A 15,578-nucleotide genomic window follows, 5' to 3' on the forward strand; every position below is an offset into this window, starting at 1 on the left:
CTCGCAGCGCTTCGTATTTTGGACTGTTGCTGACTTGGAACTGGTGGTGAGGAGCGCGGCGCAGGCAATTGCGTCAGCGGGGCTGCGAGCAAAAACGCGGGGACTCCAGTGTCCAGGAGTCCCTGCGAGCCCGATTGGAGTCACCTGGGCTGCTCTCCCCGCTGGCCACGCCCCCCGCCTATCAACCTATGAGCTTGGGGCAGGTGGTTTAAAAGTGACTCGTACTACCGCTTCGCGGGAGCGAGCGGGAGCGCGCCTGGAGAAGCCCGGGACAAGGGCGGGACCGTCTAAGGCCGTCATAGGCCAGAGTAGGCTGGGCTGGGCCTACCCTCTTGTATTATATACTCAAATTGTGGTCTTAATCCCTGACTTAGCTCTCATAGCCCATCAGCTATTCCAGGCCAAATGCCTTCCCCGGCAAGGGAGGGTACCCCCATGAAGCAGGGAGGCGCAAAAAACAGGACCCTAGACAACTACTTTCCCCGGGCTGCGGGTGATGGGGATAAGGAGAGCACCTTGATCAGGCTCAGGGCGGAGCGGAGACGCTCTATAGATAACCTGAAACATAGGCCTCTCAGCGAAAACTCTACCTCACCAAGCGAAGAGTCAACTTCTACAGATGATGTCCCCCTCCTGCTGAGGGACTGTATTAATCATACACTGGCCCCAAGCATGAGCTTAACCCCCGCTATAACCCCAAGCCCAAGTAGGGTGACCATTGACCTAATCTCCCAACCCCACCCAGCCCTCACTGCTAGGAAAGCTAAATCCAAGTTAACTTTTGTGCAAGGAGCAATTGGGCCCCCTCAAAAAAAACGTAGGAGGAAGTCGAGGGGTGCCCAGGGTAAAAACACACCCAAAATCCCTCACTCCGAGTTTGGGAAAACATCAAAACTCACCTTACCCACTGAGAGATTAGTGGTCGAATTACCCCCCAAACCCACTGTACAGGCGGCCATTACTCCCGCTCTGATTAATGACACAGGAAATAACATCGCTAGTGTTCCCCTTTCGGTTGTCCCGCTAGGCAATTTGGAATTTATGCTCAGGTCGCTATTATTACCAATTAGCGAGAGCATTAAAAAGGTCGAGATCAGACTTACTATCCTGGAGGCCACATTAAACTGCATAAAAACCTCGGCTGGTTGTCAGGGAAGATCGCCTGAGCCTATTCCAACTTCCATGGCCTCCAAGCAGCCCCCCAAATAGAGCAGTGACCTCCGCCCCACCACAGGCTGGGAATGCCAAGGCCCCCGCAGTACCTCCCAGGACTAATCCCGCACCAGTCAAGTTACTTAATTCCAATAGGTCATCTCCCACTGAAGACCCAGGCCCTTTAACACAACCCGCAGCCAGCATTGCCCCAACACCTCTAATGAAGCCCCCCCCCAGGCCACGTAGGCCTAATCTACCTCCAGAGGCTAACGATTACACGGTAGTCATGGCGGGCGTCCCCCCACTGGAAGCGGGTGAGGCTGAAGATTTTTGTTCACTAAAAAGTAGGGTAATCAAGTGGCTGAATGTGAATAGACCTCTGCCGGTACATCTAAATAACGAAATCATAATGGTTAGAAGGGTGCCCTGGGTGGGCAAAACATACAAATCCATAATAGGAGATTGCATATTGGTGAGTCTCAGGGATGCAGGAACTGTTTCCCATATATGTCAAGGAAAGAATAGATCACGGGAATCAACTATTCAAACTCTCCGTGTGTCTTTCTTTTTCCCCCCTATCCATACCCCTGTGCACCTGACTCAGACCCATGACAGTTGGATGAGGGTTGGCAGGTGGGGAAGATACCAGGAATCTAACCCTAGGCCCCTACACAGTCGCGCAGTGTTACCCTCTCTCACCTCCAATCGGTTCAGTTGCTTGAATGGCCTGGAGGGGGTTGATTGACAAAGGGGCAGGCTGTCGAACCCGGCGGGTACTACCCCTTTAGGTGAAGGGGAAAGAGGGGCCTTAGAAGGGGAGACGGTGCAGCTAAGCCCCCTGGTACAGCAAATTTCACCTAGCAGCGTTGGGTGGTTAACGTCAGATGTGCCCACGGTCACAGATATTGAAAGTACAGGAGGAAGATATGGGCTGGATACACAAGGGTTAGAGACAGAGACACGAATGGGGTCTCAAGGGGGAATAGTGCAGAGCTATGAGGCATTGAAAATTATTTCCTGGAACATAGCAGGCTGGGCAGCTAAATTCAATAACAAGGAGTGGCTCGATTACATTAGGAAATTCCATGTAATCAGCCTACAGGAGACATGGGCCCCAGAAAACAATTTCCACTTGCAGGGGTATAAGTGCTTCTTTGTACCTGCGCAAAAATCTAGCTCAGGGAGAGCCATGGGAGGATTATCCACCTATGTAGATTTAGACCTCCCGGGCAGTTGGTCTACCCCAGATTGGAATTCCCAAGTGATTCAAGCAGTTCGGTTTTCCGGGAAGGGGTTAAGAACCACCGTTCTGAACATTTATAACAATGAGGTTGTGGGAGACCGTACATCATTTGTAGCAGAACTGGAATATAGGTTGGCCCAGGAAATAACAGTCCAGAAAAAGGGGCAGTCATTTGCGCTGCTGGTCATGGGAGATTTTAATTGCCACCTTTGTCCGGCACTGGTCACAACAAATTCAGACTGGTCTCAATGTTATGTGGAGAAGGGCCGCACTTCTCCCACACGCCGACAGGGTCAGCTTTTAGTATGCTCCGGCATAAGTATGACCTTAAGCATACTATTAGTATGATGGGTACACAGAAGGATGGCACACTCCCACCCACCTTTAAGGGCAGAGGATGCTCATCTGTTATAGATTATATCTTGGTCTCAAGATCCCTGCTAAATAGAATTATTAGCGTAGGGATCGATTGGAGCAGTTTCAGCGACCATAACCCACTTGTATTGGAGTTGATGTACCGGGTGGGCTCAAAAAGCAGAGATCAGCGTACATCCAGGGAGAAGGTAACTGATCAGGGTAGGAGATTAAGATGGTCTAAAATAGACGGGGAAAGGTTTTATAAGACCCTTGTGGACGTTGGTAAACCCGCTTTTAATGACTGTTTAGATGCAGAAGTTCACGGACCTAGGTTGCTTGAAGCATTTGATCAGATTGCCAACCTGATTGACGGGTTACTTAAAACTAGCGCGCCCACAAGGATTCATGATAACCCACGATGGTTTGACAGAGATTGCTCTAAAGCACTGAGGGAGCTTAAAAGCAGCCTTAAATCTAAACCTAGGGACCCCCAAAAAATTAGGGTGTGTAGGGAGAATTACAAGAAAGAGACTAAGAGGAGAAAATTTGCTCTACAGGGAGAAGCGTGGGCAGATCTAAGAGAAGCTGGGGAAAAAAAGGATATAGCCGGATTCTGGAAAATTATTAATAAGCCTACTTTCCAGGAAAACGACATCCCGGAGATAGTGTCTAACATCCTCCCAGAACAGTGGGTCACCCATTATAGGGGCTTGTATAATTACGAGTCCAGTACTCCCGTGGAGTTACCTGAAGCCCCAATTCAGGTTTCAACGGTTGTATTTACTATCAAGGAGATCACCGCTGGGATAGAGGGTTTGACTAAAAACAAAGCCCCCGGCCCTGACGGAATTCCCCCCGATCTGTTCCTGAGCTGCGTAGAACTCTGGGCCCCCTTATTGACCAGGGTTATAAATACTGCCATCACCTGTGGCCTGCCACCGTCCTGGTCCAAAGCCACAATTGTGCCGATTTTCAAGAAGGGTAACAGGGACGACCCCAAGTGTTATCGCCCTATCTCCCTGATTGATGTATCGGCGAAACTCCTGGGTAGGGCGATCCTCAATAGACTGTCCGAGTGGACCGAAGAAAACAACATCTTCTCGGACACTCAATACGGATTTAGGACCGGGAGGTCCACCAGTGATCAATGCCTGAATCTTTACATGTTGACTGCCAAATATACTAAGGCCAGTGATGAACCCATTTACATTCGATTCATGGACTTGGCAGCGGCATTTGATCACGTCAACAGGGAGACACTTTGGGACATGATGTCTCGCATGGGGATAGAGGGTGGCTTAATTAACATACTAAGGGAACTTCATAGTGATACCTCGGCCAGGGTTCGATTTAACAGGGAGGGGGGGGCTGACCGACTCTTTTCCCTGTATGAGCGGAGTTCGGCAAGGCTGCATTCTTGCCCCTTTTTTGTTTTCTCTTTATATTAATAACCTGGAACAGTTTCTGTTAGATTTAAAGGCTGATTGCCCAAGGGTGGGTTCGCGTCACATACCTGTTCTGCTCTACGCAGACGACGCGGTCCTGCTCGCACGCACACCAAGGAGCTTACAAATCCTGATCGACGGATTTGTTAAGTTCATGGGTGCCTTAGATCTCACTGTCAACCTGGCCAAATCCTATGTGCTCCTGGCTGGTAAAAAACCCTCCACCAAATTTACTTACACAATTGGAAGTCACATAGTAGAAGAGGTTAAAACGTTTCCATACTTAGGTGTAACCTTTGATGGTGCCTTACAGTTTAACTCCCTGGTTGAGGAGAGGTGCAGTAAAATGATCGCTTCTAATGGGGCTATAGCAAGTTTTTGCAGGAGGGTAGGCAGATGGAGTCCGGAACAGGTGATGAACCTGTACAGCTCCATATCCTGCTCTAGAGTAATTTATGGGGCTGAAGTATGGGGCTTCGTTAACACCACAAGTATCCAACGGGAGGAAAACAAATACCTAAAAACCATCCTGAGGGTACCCCCTAGTACTGCCGCTCACATAGCACACAGGGAATTAGGGAGGCCGCATATAGATGATTTGGTTAAACTCCGGCCAATTGTGGCCTGGTTAAAGATCTGGGTTAACCCTGATGCGTCTCTAAGCAGAGAAATTTTAAAGGACTGTTTAGAGAGGGACAAATGTATGCGTATACCATGGCTCAATTATGTGAAGAACACTCTAGAGGAACTAGGCTATGGAAACCTCTTTACTAACCCTGCAACAATACTAACCCAGCACAAGATGCAAGTAAAGAAAGTGTTTCTCGAATTGAAAAGCCAATGCAGAGCTGAGGTGGAAGGGCTCAAAAAGACAGTGAGGGCCCATAATCTGGTCAAGAGCATTGAGGGAATGGAGCCATATTTGTACCTTATGCACAATGCACAGGACAGATTTTTGATGTGCCGGTTTAGACTCAACCTACTCCCATTTATATTGGCATCCCCAGCAGGGTTTTCTACCTCAATTGAACAGAAGGGATCCTGCGGCTGCGACAATAGGTCTCCGCAGGATTCCCTTCACCTAGTCTTATTGTGCCCTCTTTTTACAATGCCCAGGCGTAGATTTCTAGTGAAAGTTTTAAAACAAGCCAAATTGAAACACGCCAGTGAGGCACTAGTTTTTTTACAGAAAGCTTCGGACCCTTTTACACTGTGTTGTATAATGAATTTTATTAAAGTGGCGGTCCGTTTAAGGGTAACTAGGAGGGACGAATGACGTGTTTTTGATTCACTGTGAGTAATGTGCTGTACTTTTTTCCTGCTTTGTGTCCCATGTTAATACCAATATTTTAGCAAAAGGATCTTGAAAATATTTAATGACTTTTTATCCATGTAAATATGTTTGTGCTTTTATGGCGATTTTTAATCACCGAATAAAGATTCTTTGAATTGAATTGAATTGACTTATAAACACCTTTCACCCACATGAATCTTTGTTTTTGCCGTTTTTGAACTTTAACGTAGACTTTCTCTCAGCGGGTAAATGCATGTCCTTAAACTAGAACAAAGTAACCTACTAGCGGGTGCACAGGATCTGTTCTTCTTCCTGTTGGTTTAGGCCTTCCTACACCACCACAGGGGTTGTTTTTCCTGTTGGGTTTGTGTTCCCTTGTCCTGCTTTGCACCGTGTGCCTACTGCACGAACATTTCAGCATCAAGATCACACTGCTCAGAGCGCCACTGCTTCCTGCTCTCTCAACTCAAACCTATTCTCTCTCAAACATATTCGACAAGGCTACTTACAGGGCTGGTTCAGCCTCCTGTTGGGTCTCTTGTGCTAGTCCTCCTGCTCGGCAGCTGTTGCTTGCTGTTGCACGATGGCTGCTCCACCCTCTTGGCTGGGCTTGAGGTCTGCCTCCTCTGGGGTGACGGGCAGGTCTTGCTCTTGGCCCTCGATGGTGGTCTCAACCTCTTCTACTCTTGCTGGCGATGGGGGTGGGGACGCTTCCATGGAGTTTGCCAGCGCCCTCATCTCCCTCAGCACTTCCGTCACTTGCTTGAGTTGCTCATTCGGGGTGTCTTGTTCAGGCTGCATTTCTTCTTCTGGATCATCGAGCGCGGAGTAGGAGTTGTGGGTGCTCAAGGGTCTCTTGCTTGTTCCTTCACAGTCCGTTGAGTGTCTCCTTTTCCTGCGCTCCTGTGTTGTCCAGGCACCTTCCTCCGGGTCCTCGGTGGCAGTTGGGGTGGGAGTTTCCATTGGCTCACTGTGCTCACCGGGCTCAAGGATAGTAGGTGGGGTATCGTTGGGTGTCTGTGTCTCTGGGACCTTGGCGGTGTCCTGCTTGGGCTTGGGCGCGGTCTGGTTGTGGCCCTTCCCTTTCCCAGTCCCCCTCTCCTGCCGCGGGGCTGGGACTGGACGCAGGGTAACTTCTGCCTCCTCTGGTTGGCCTCTCCACGGAGGTTTGGCAGCTTGGGCCTAGGATTTGGCTCTTTTTGGGCAGTCCTTAAAGAGGTGGCCTACACCCCCACAGAGGCTGCATGGGGTTTTCTCTTTGCAGGTTTTTGTCGTGTGGCCTTCTTTTTTGCAGTTCCTGCATATTTGCGCTGTGCAGTCCTTGCCAGTGTGGCCTGCTTTGCTGCACCTGTTGCATAATGTGGGCTGCCCAGGGTAGTACTGGTATCCTGAGTCGCGCCCCAGAGAGAAACTGGAAGGAGGGTGGTGGATTCCATCTGGGGCCGCCGGGTCCTCCTTCAGCTTCACCAATGCTGTCCATTTACCATCCCAGATGCCATCACTGTCCAGGTTGCGGGAGTGTTCTTTAGTCAATGTGCAGTGGCGGCGTAGGAAGGTTGTCAGGTCTTGGACATTGACATGTGGTTTGTAGATGTGCACGGTCATTCTCTTGACCTCCAGCACGAGCTGGCATTCCAGGTGTAAGTCAGAGATGGGTTTCTCCTCCCGTCGTGACCAGCACATCTGCCAATACCTCCTGCAGATTTGTTCGGACATGAACATCAGCAGGTAGGTGCCTTTGGGTGCATCCGTCATGATGCACCAGATTTCTGCTGCTGTAAACCCCATCTTGGTTACCGGCAGCTCAGTGAATATCTTCCTGCTTAGGTGTGGTGTGGTGCCATCTGACTCTACCTTTCTCTGCTGCTTTACGGTGTTGTGGAACCATGGATTCAGAGGTCTGCTCATCCTGCTTCTTTGCTGTGCTGTGCCCAGGAGAAGAAGAGGGATTCCTCAGGGAGCTGGTGGAAGCAGGTAAGTGATCCTCAGGCCAGTAGACAGGGTCCCCTTCAGGTGGGTGGAGTACACAGGCAGACCCTCAGCTCCAGCAGGGTGGGTGTCCCAGAGGGGGCTGGCAGGGGTCTCCTTCAGGCTGGCAAGGGATCCCCAACAGGCAGGCAGCTCCTCAGGCAGTCCACAGCAGGCAGGAAGGCAGTCCACAGCAGGCAGGCAGCTCCAGCAGTCCAAATCAGCCCAGTAGGTCAGGTAGCTCCAGCAGGTCAGGCAGCCCCGGCAGGCAGGCCTCAGCAGGCAGCTCCAGGCGGCGGGTGGCTTCAGCAGGCAGGAGTCCCCAGCAGGCAGTGGTCCTCAGCAGGCAGTGGTCCCAAGCAGGCAGGCAAGGTAGGTCCAGAAGGCAGGTGTCCCCAGCAGGCAGGCTCAAGCAGTAGCACTTAAAAGTGCATTGTGTGCATAAAAGCACAAGATAGCTCTTTAGCAGAACAGTGGTGACTAGAGGTACTGCAGGTTTGTATCCCCGTCGCCCTTCCCCTCCTCTTTCCATGCTGTGTCTCTCACCCTCCCCTCCTCTTTCCTGCCTTAATTATCTCTCTACTTGCTCCTACCCCCTCCCCTGAATCTCTCCCCTTGCCTGCTTTTCCCTTTAAGTGTTTGTGCTTCTTATCTCGACCTTACAAGTAACTATGTTGCTCTAATAACTGTGTAACCTTTGTAACGATGTAACCTGTAACTATGATCTGATATTCATGTAAAGCGCTCTGATCCCTCTGGGTCTAGCCAGCGCTATATAAAACCCTTAAAATTAAATAAAATAAAATAAAATAAATAAATCATGGTGTCTCACCATGCAATTCCAGTTTGGACCCAGCTATATGACAAATGCAAAAACAACAGTTGATGGACAGAATGCAGAACAATGTCATGCATTCACCCCAGTACAGAGATATGGGCCTAAATACATCGTTTTTTTGCTCACCATGCCATTCCAGTTTGAACCCAGCCATATGCAAATCAGTCTTGACCCTGTGCCCCATGGGAACAGTCCAGCCCGAACTGCCAAGCCATGTCCTCCCTGGACTGGAAACAAGCATCCTAGGACAGGTTTCGACTTTCAACCCTCATCAACCAGGATAGCTTGATTCCAGTGGCATGGAGAGCATGGGACTCACGTCTGAGCATACCAGTCCCACTCGGGGTGACAAATGCAAAAACAACAGTTGATGACTGTCATTTGATAGGCATGTACATGCATGATGAGGAATGTGTGCGCCTAAATGACGCTGTGCCTTTTTTAAAATTTAGCATCCCAAAATGGCAAACACCAATTGGATTGGTAAATTAAAAAAAAAAAATTTTGGTGGCACTGTGAAGCGGCTCGGCAGCAAATGAAAGCTTCCTGGCCCTCCAAAAATAAACAGAGTTTAAAAAATGAATATATACTGCAAGACATTCATGTAACTACGAAGAAGCAGATAAGGAAAGTGGATTGGGTGAAAGCAACAGGGAGTGGGCGGGGGGTTTATGGAGCAAAAGAGGAACGTGAGGCCAGACCCAGGGAAGCCTTTAGAAAATAAAGGGAAAAAAGCCTGGGTGGGCTTAGTAAAGCAATAGACAAGCTTGGGGAGAGGGATGAGGGAACACTACTGGGTGGGGAAGCTGGATTTGGGGGAAAGCCGGGCTAGAGGGAGAAAGGTAGAATGTGCACTGTCATGGAGTACTGAAAGAAAAAGAAAATAGAAGTTGCCTGAATAAGAGCAGTAGAAAAATAATCCAGTGAAAAGGATGATAAATATGCTATCCTCCACAGGAGGCATAAACACATGACGAGGAAGGAAAACCATTGCCTAAGAAGCAAGCAAATGAGAGTGAGAAGAAAGCCAACTAATTGTAATCAGTTGACTGCCTCTGAGTAATCTCTATCCTTTTGGTATGGGCCGCAAGGCTTCTGCCTGCCGATAGGTAAAAGCTGTCTGGCAGGCAATACCTTAAACCCTACCATCTATTTCATCTTTTAGACCGTGTAATGTGGTGCATTACTAAAGTGACTGCTACTAACAAACTACGTGCTCTCAATAACACAGCAGAATTAAGAATGGGACACGCTGAGATGCTCAGAAGAGAACCATCACCTGAAACCTGTGATCTGTGTAGCCTTCTAGTGTTTCACGGGTCTCGGCCGAGACCCGGAAACACCTGCAAACAATGTAACACCTTCTGGCCAGGCGTGGCTAGAAGGCTTTAAATAAAGGGACAGTGGTCGCTCGTGGCTTCCGGTCCGTACCAGTGATCAGAGTGTGTGGTCTCCCATTATTTCTATACCGGTACCGTTAGTCCGTGATCCATAACTCTTTGGGTCACGTCTTGCTCCCCTACACTGGCGACGAGGGTGGGGACGTATCTAGTGAGCCCAGCGGCGGAGCAATACATCGGCGAGCGGAGCTGCGCATACCTGGGATCCGGTGGTCTCCGTGTGCGCGCTGGTTGGTGCCGGCGGAGGCTCTGTGTCGCCTGGAGTGACGGTACGAGGCGGGCAGAAGGTGCCGGTAAGCAGCGTGAGTGGAGCTGCGTCAGGGACCGGCGTGGTCTGCGAAGAGCGAGTGCGGGACCGGTGAAGACCCGGCGAAGGCCTCGTGGTGTGCGCGCATGCGCAGGAGCGACGACAGCTCTCCTAGGCGCCGGAGTGGCGCGAAATAGTCCCCGTTTGCTGCGTGTGCAGCATGTGTCTCTGCGGGAGAGAAGAGCGGCTGATCCCGTGTGTGCGGGCCCCTGAGGGAAGAGTGCCATCACCACAAACAAGCACTGGCAAATACAAAAACAAACAAGCACTGGCAAATACAAGAAAAAAAAATAGAATATAAGGAACAAATAGAGAGAGACTGTCACATGTTGGTGGGGCAAAGGAAGAGAGGTGTGGCTGAGAGGCAAGGGCGATAGGTCTCGCCAAGATTATCGCTGAAAATGTCGGTACAAGATGGGGCAGCCACAGGAGGGGCACAACAGGTTGCGCCCCCGGCGCCTGTGGCAGGGCCAGCGGGACAGCAGGCAGCGACAGCAGTGGTTCAACAGTTGCCGCATTCGCAAATTAACCCACTTCCACCGTTTAGCGCTCTTATTGAACCCAACACAGCGGCGCCAAGATGGGCAATGTGGCTGCGCCGATTGAACAATTATTTTACGGCAACACGTGAGAAGGATGATGAGGTAAAAAGATCCCTACTATTGCACTTCGGAGGAGATGAGCTCCATAAATTGTTCACACACCTACCAAACACCGGAGCGGCAACAGACTATAATGCTGCAGTGCAAGCACTAAATGAACACTTTGACCCTCAACTTAACCCCCATTATGAAAGGTTCAAGTTCAGACAATCCAAACAGAGAGAGGGGGAGACCATGGATGCGTTCCACGCAAGACTTAGGGAAATGATAAGCACATGCCCGGACGATGATCAGACAAAGGAAGTAACAGCTCAACTGATCCAGGGTTGCAGGAGCAAACATCTGAGAACATTAATCCTACGACAATCACGCATCACTCTAGACGAGATAGTGATGCTAGCCAGGTCACATGAACTGTCAGACGCACGTGCCACCGCGATGGAGGAAGCCATAAATCCATCTGCCAGCAATGAAGTAACCGTGAAGACAGAAAGAGTGGACGCCATGTGAAGTAGTAACAGCGGGGGCAGATGAAGATGGCCGACCCGGACGCAGCGACGCACGCCATGTGGTGCCTGCGGATACGAAGAACACAGCCAAAATGGCTGCCCTGCACGTGGGAAAACGTGCGCCAAATGCGGCGGACTAAATCACTTCGCAAGCGTATGTAAAGGAGGTGCTAGAGGAGGCTTCAGAGGTCGGCGGTCGGCAGACGGCAGGGAAGAAAGCTCCGAGCAGAGCAGTCAGGCAGCTGACGTTGGAAGACACCCACGGAAGATCGGCGGAGACAGGAGACAGATCACAGCCCCGGTATCCACAAGATCTAGATGACTCATCAACAGATGAAGAGGACGAGTGCTATTACGTATCGTTTGTGAGCGAACTGAAGAGGAGACGGAGGCCACAACCCAAATGCGAAATACAGATCGACGGCTCGACAGTAACGGGTGTGATAGATACTGGGGCCACTATCAATGTGATGGGGTGTCAACACTATAATGCCCTAAGACCAAGACCGAAACTCGTACCATCAAAAGCACGCATCCTCACGTATGGAAGCACGAAACCCCTACCCCTGAAGGGGAAAATGACTGTGCAAGTAAAGGCGGAAGGGCAAGAACTCACGACAACATTTCATGTAATAGATCGAGAGGCAGACCTGCTGATAGGAAGCCACACAGCGGAAGACCTCAAATTGATAGCGTTTGCAAATGTGGTGAAGGCGCTACACACAGAGGAGCTCCTCCAAATGTTCCCATCGTTATTCCAGGGTCTGGGCACCATTAAAAGACCGCCAGTTAAATTACACATCGACAAAGCGATACAACCTATAGCCCTACGACACAGAAGAATCCCATTTCATCTGCGGTCAGCGGTAGAACAAGAGCTGAAGAACCTTGAAGAACAGGGGGTGATTGAAAAAGTGACTGGGCCGACCCCGTGGGTGTCACCAATGGTAATCGCAGAGAAACCTCGACAACCCGGAAAAATCCGGATGAGGATGCCAAACAGGGCAATCAAGAGGGAGAGGCACCTCACGCCTACAGTTGATGACATCTTGACTGACTTGAATGGAGCACAGTGGTTCTCCAAATTAGATCTCAATGCAGGGTATCATCAGCTCAAACTAACAGAAGAGAGTCGTTACATCACGACGTTCTCCACTCACTTGGGGCTGAGACGATACAAGAGACTTAATTTCGGCATCACCTCGGCGGCAGAGATCTTCCAAAACACAATCAAAGAGATCCTGTCCGGACTGAACGGAGTACTGAACATAAGTGATGATATCCTCATCCATGCGAAAACGAGTGAGGAACATCATAGAAGATTGAAAGCAACGCTTCGAAGGCTAGCTGAATTCGGAATCACCCTGCACAAGTTGAAATGTCAATTTTTCAAACAGTCAATTGAATTCTTTGGATACGTCTTCGACTCGGAAGGAGTCAAAGTGGACCCCCGGAAGTCATCAGCGATTAAATGTGCCCCAGCTCCGACGACAGCCTCAGAGGTGAGGAGTTTCATGGGAATGGCACAGTACTGTGCCCGATTCATTCCACAACTTGCCACGATTGCTGAGCCACTAAGGAACCTGACGAAGAAAGAAAACGCGTGGCGATGGTCACGAGTGGAAGCGGAGGCGTTCGAAAAAATCAAGACAGCACTGCTAGACAGCACGACAATGGCATACTTTGACACGGCAAGGGCAACAGAAATTATTGTGGACGCCAGCCCCGTAGGGCTGGGCGCACTTCTCACTCAAGAATCAGAACCAGGTGTGTGGGTCCCACTGGCGTTTGCAAGCAAGGCCCTCACGGCAACGGAAGCAAGGTACTCTCAGATAGAGAGAGAGGCGTTAGCAGTGAAGTGGGCCTGTAATCACTTTCACCTCTATATTGCCGGACAGCCCTTCAGGATGGTCACCGATCATCAACCACTCCTACCGTTATTTAGAGGTACAGCTCCACACCCTCCACCCCGGATCGAGAGATGGGCTATTCAAACTCAACACTACCAGATGGAGCTAGTGTACCGGCCAGGAGCAAAGAACCCTGCTGACTTTCTATCGCGTCATCCCACAGAAAAAGAAGAGACTGGGGGTGATCAAGAGGCCCAGACGGAAGAGTTTGTAGACATGGTGTCACAGTTAGCATGTCCACATGCTTTGTCGGCAGAGGACATCGTGGGTCAGTATGAACATGATGCTGCAATGGTCAAAGTTAAGACAGCCCTCGACACAGGGTCCTGGGAGAACTTTCTACGCCATGTGAGTGACTGGAGTGAAACAGATCGCAATCGGCTGTCTCAAATCTGGAGAGTACACAACGAGCTAAGCAAGGCAAGCAATGGGCTGATACTGAGGGGGTCACGGATAGTCATCCCAGCGTCTCTTCAAGACCACGCAACCATGTTAGCCCATGAGGGACACCAAGGGACAAGAAGAATGAAGGCGAGAATGAGGGAGAAGGTATGGTTTCCATATATGGACGAGAAAGTAGACAGCGTGGTAAAGAACTGCCGGGCGTGCCAACTAACCAGTGCCCCAGATAATCCAGCTCCGGTCATCACAGAGGAACCCTCACCCTCCCCATGGAGCTGGATCAGTTTGGATTTTGGCAGCTTCCCTGACGGGAGAGTGACAGTGGTAATGGTGGACAGCTACACCAAATATCCAGTAGTGGAGTTAGCAGCATCTACCAGTTTCGCAAATGTACAACCGCTGCTTAGCAAGACTTTTGCTTTGTTTGGCATTCCCCAGCGCATTAAAACAGACAATGGGCCGCCATTCCAGGGCAGCGAACTTAAGGAATTTCTAAAAGAACTGGGTGTAAAGCATCATAGAGTCACTCCACAATGGCCCCAAGCCAATGGTGAGGCAGAACGCTTCATGAGAACCGTTAACAAAACCTTACGAATTGCAATGGTGGAAGGCAAAGACCCGGAGATGGCACTGCAACTGTTCCTGAGAGAATATAGAAGTACCCCCCATAGCACCACTCAAAGATCCCCATGGTCACTGATGTTTGCCGGTCCAAGGAGAGATCGACTGCCGATGGCTGAAAACTGGAAACCAGCACCATATGTACCTGCTGACACCCAAGAGCGAAGGCGAAAGAACAATGAATGGGCAAGCCACAAGAGGAGGGCTCAAGACAAAGAACTAAGCCCAGGAGACACAGCACTGCTGTGAACCAGAAGACCAGGAGGCAAATTCCGGACACCATATGAGACTGAGCCATGGGTCATCAAAACAACCAAAGGCACAGCGGTGACGGCACAGAGAGACGAAGAGGTGGTGACTAGGAATGTGTCATGGTTCAAGCGTATCCCAGCAAGGCCCGAAAACCAACAAAGAGGCGAAGAGCAGGACATCGATATAACAGAGCAAGCAGAGAACAACCTCCACACAGAAGACACGGTGGGCACACCCGAGTTTACGAGAAGACCAGAACCTGAATCACCAACAACCCGAGGAAGTAGAGGACACCATTTAAGACCCAATCCTCGACCAAGTTCGAGGCTAGCTGATTTTGCATGTTGACTCATTCTCATCAATTCAGAAGAAAACAAAATACCAAGTTGGAATGGGATGTAGCGTTCTAGTGTTTCACGGGTCTCGGCCGAGACCCGGAAACACCTGCAAACAATGTAACACCTTCTGGCCAGGCGTGGCCAGAAGGCTTTAAATAAAGGGACGGTGGTCGCTCGTGGCTTCCGGTCCGTACCAGTGATCAGAGTGTGTGGTCTCCCATTATTTCTATTCCGGTACCGTTAGTCCGTGATCCATAACTCTTTGGGTCACGTCTTGCTCCCCTACAATCTGGGCACTAGTTCTTGAAGAACCACATAATGCTACTTTTCATTGTATTTTTTGAGCAGCTAGCTGTCAGTGTGGTACCTTCCGCCTGTTGGTAAACTGGATGCCTACACTATTCTGCAAGCCCTCATTAGGATTAAAGTGAATCCTATCTGCTTCACAAAAAATGTGGGCGAGCATCATTCTTCACAGCTGCATGGGATTAAAGTTAATCCTATCACCTACACGAAACTGTGTCACCGTACGGCATAATGCACATTGGGGTTAAAGTTAATCCTATCACATACACGAAAGTGGATAGCCTATAGAATTCTTCACCGCCTACACGGGGATTAAAGTGATTTCTATCAGGATGATTAGCACCATTCCACACTGCCCACACTGGGATTAAACTGCTTCCTGTCTCATACACGAAACTGGATGTACTGTATTAACCGGCACAAACCACTTGGGGATAAAAGTGGTCCCTGTCACCTTCATGAAACAGGATGGCCCACTTCATTCTGCACACCCGCATTGGGAATAGATGTCTGTATGGCAAATTTACATAAAGCACATCAGTAGGAAATAACAGGTTAAGGCCTCAATCGAGAGGTAAGTGTTTGGTATATAGTAAGTTAGTGATTAGTGAACCTGACGGATGAAAAAACC

The 15,578-nt window shown here is 49.9% G+C and overlaps 1 pseudogene; it reads right to left on the reverse strand.

Annotated features, from left to right (window-relative positions):
• Positions 1-6,037: 6,037 nt before the first annotated feature.
• On the reverse strand, positions 6,038-7,402 carry LOC144752448 (uncharacterized; annotated as a pseudogene).
• Between the last annotated feature and the right edge of the window lie 8,176 nt (positions 7,403-15,578).

Source organism: Lissotriton helveticus, chromosome 5_1, assembly GCF_964261635.1.
Source record: "Lissotriton helveticus chromosome 5_1, aLisHel1.1, whole genome shotgun sequence".
In the NCBI taxonomy this organism is placed as follows: domain Eukaryota; kingdom Metazoa; phylum Chordata; class Amphibia; order Caudata; family Salamandridae; genus Lissotriton; species Lissotriton helveticus.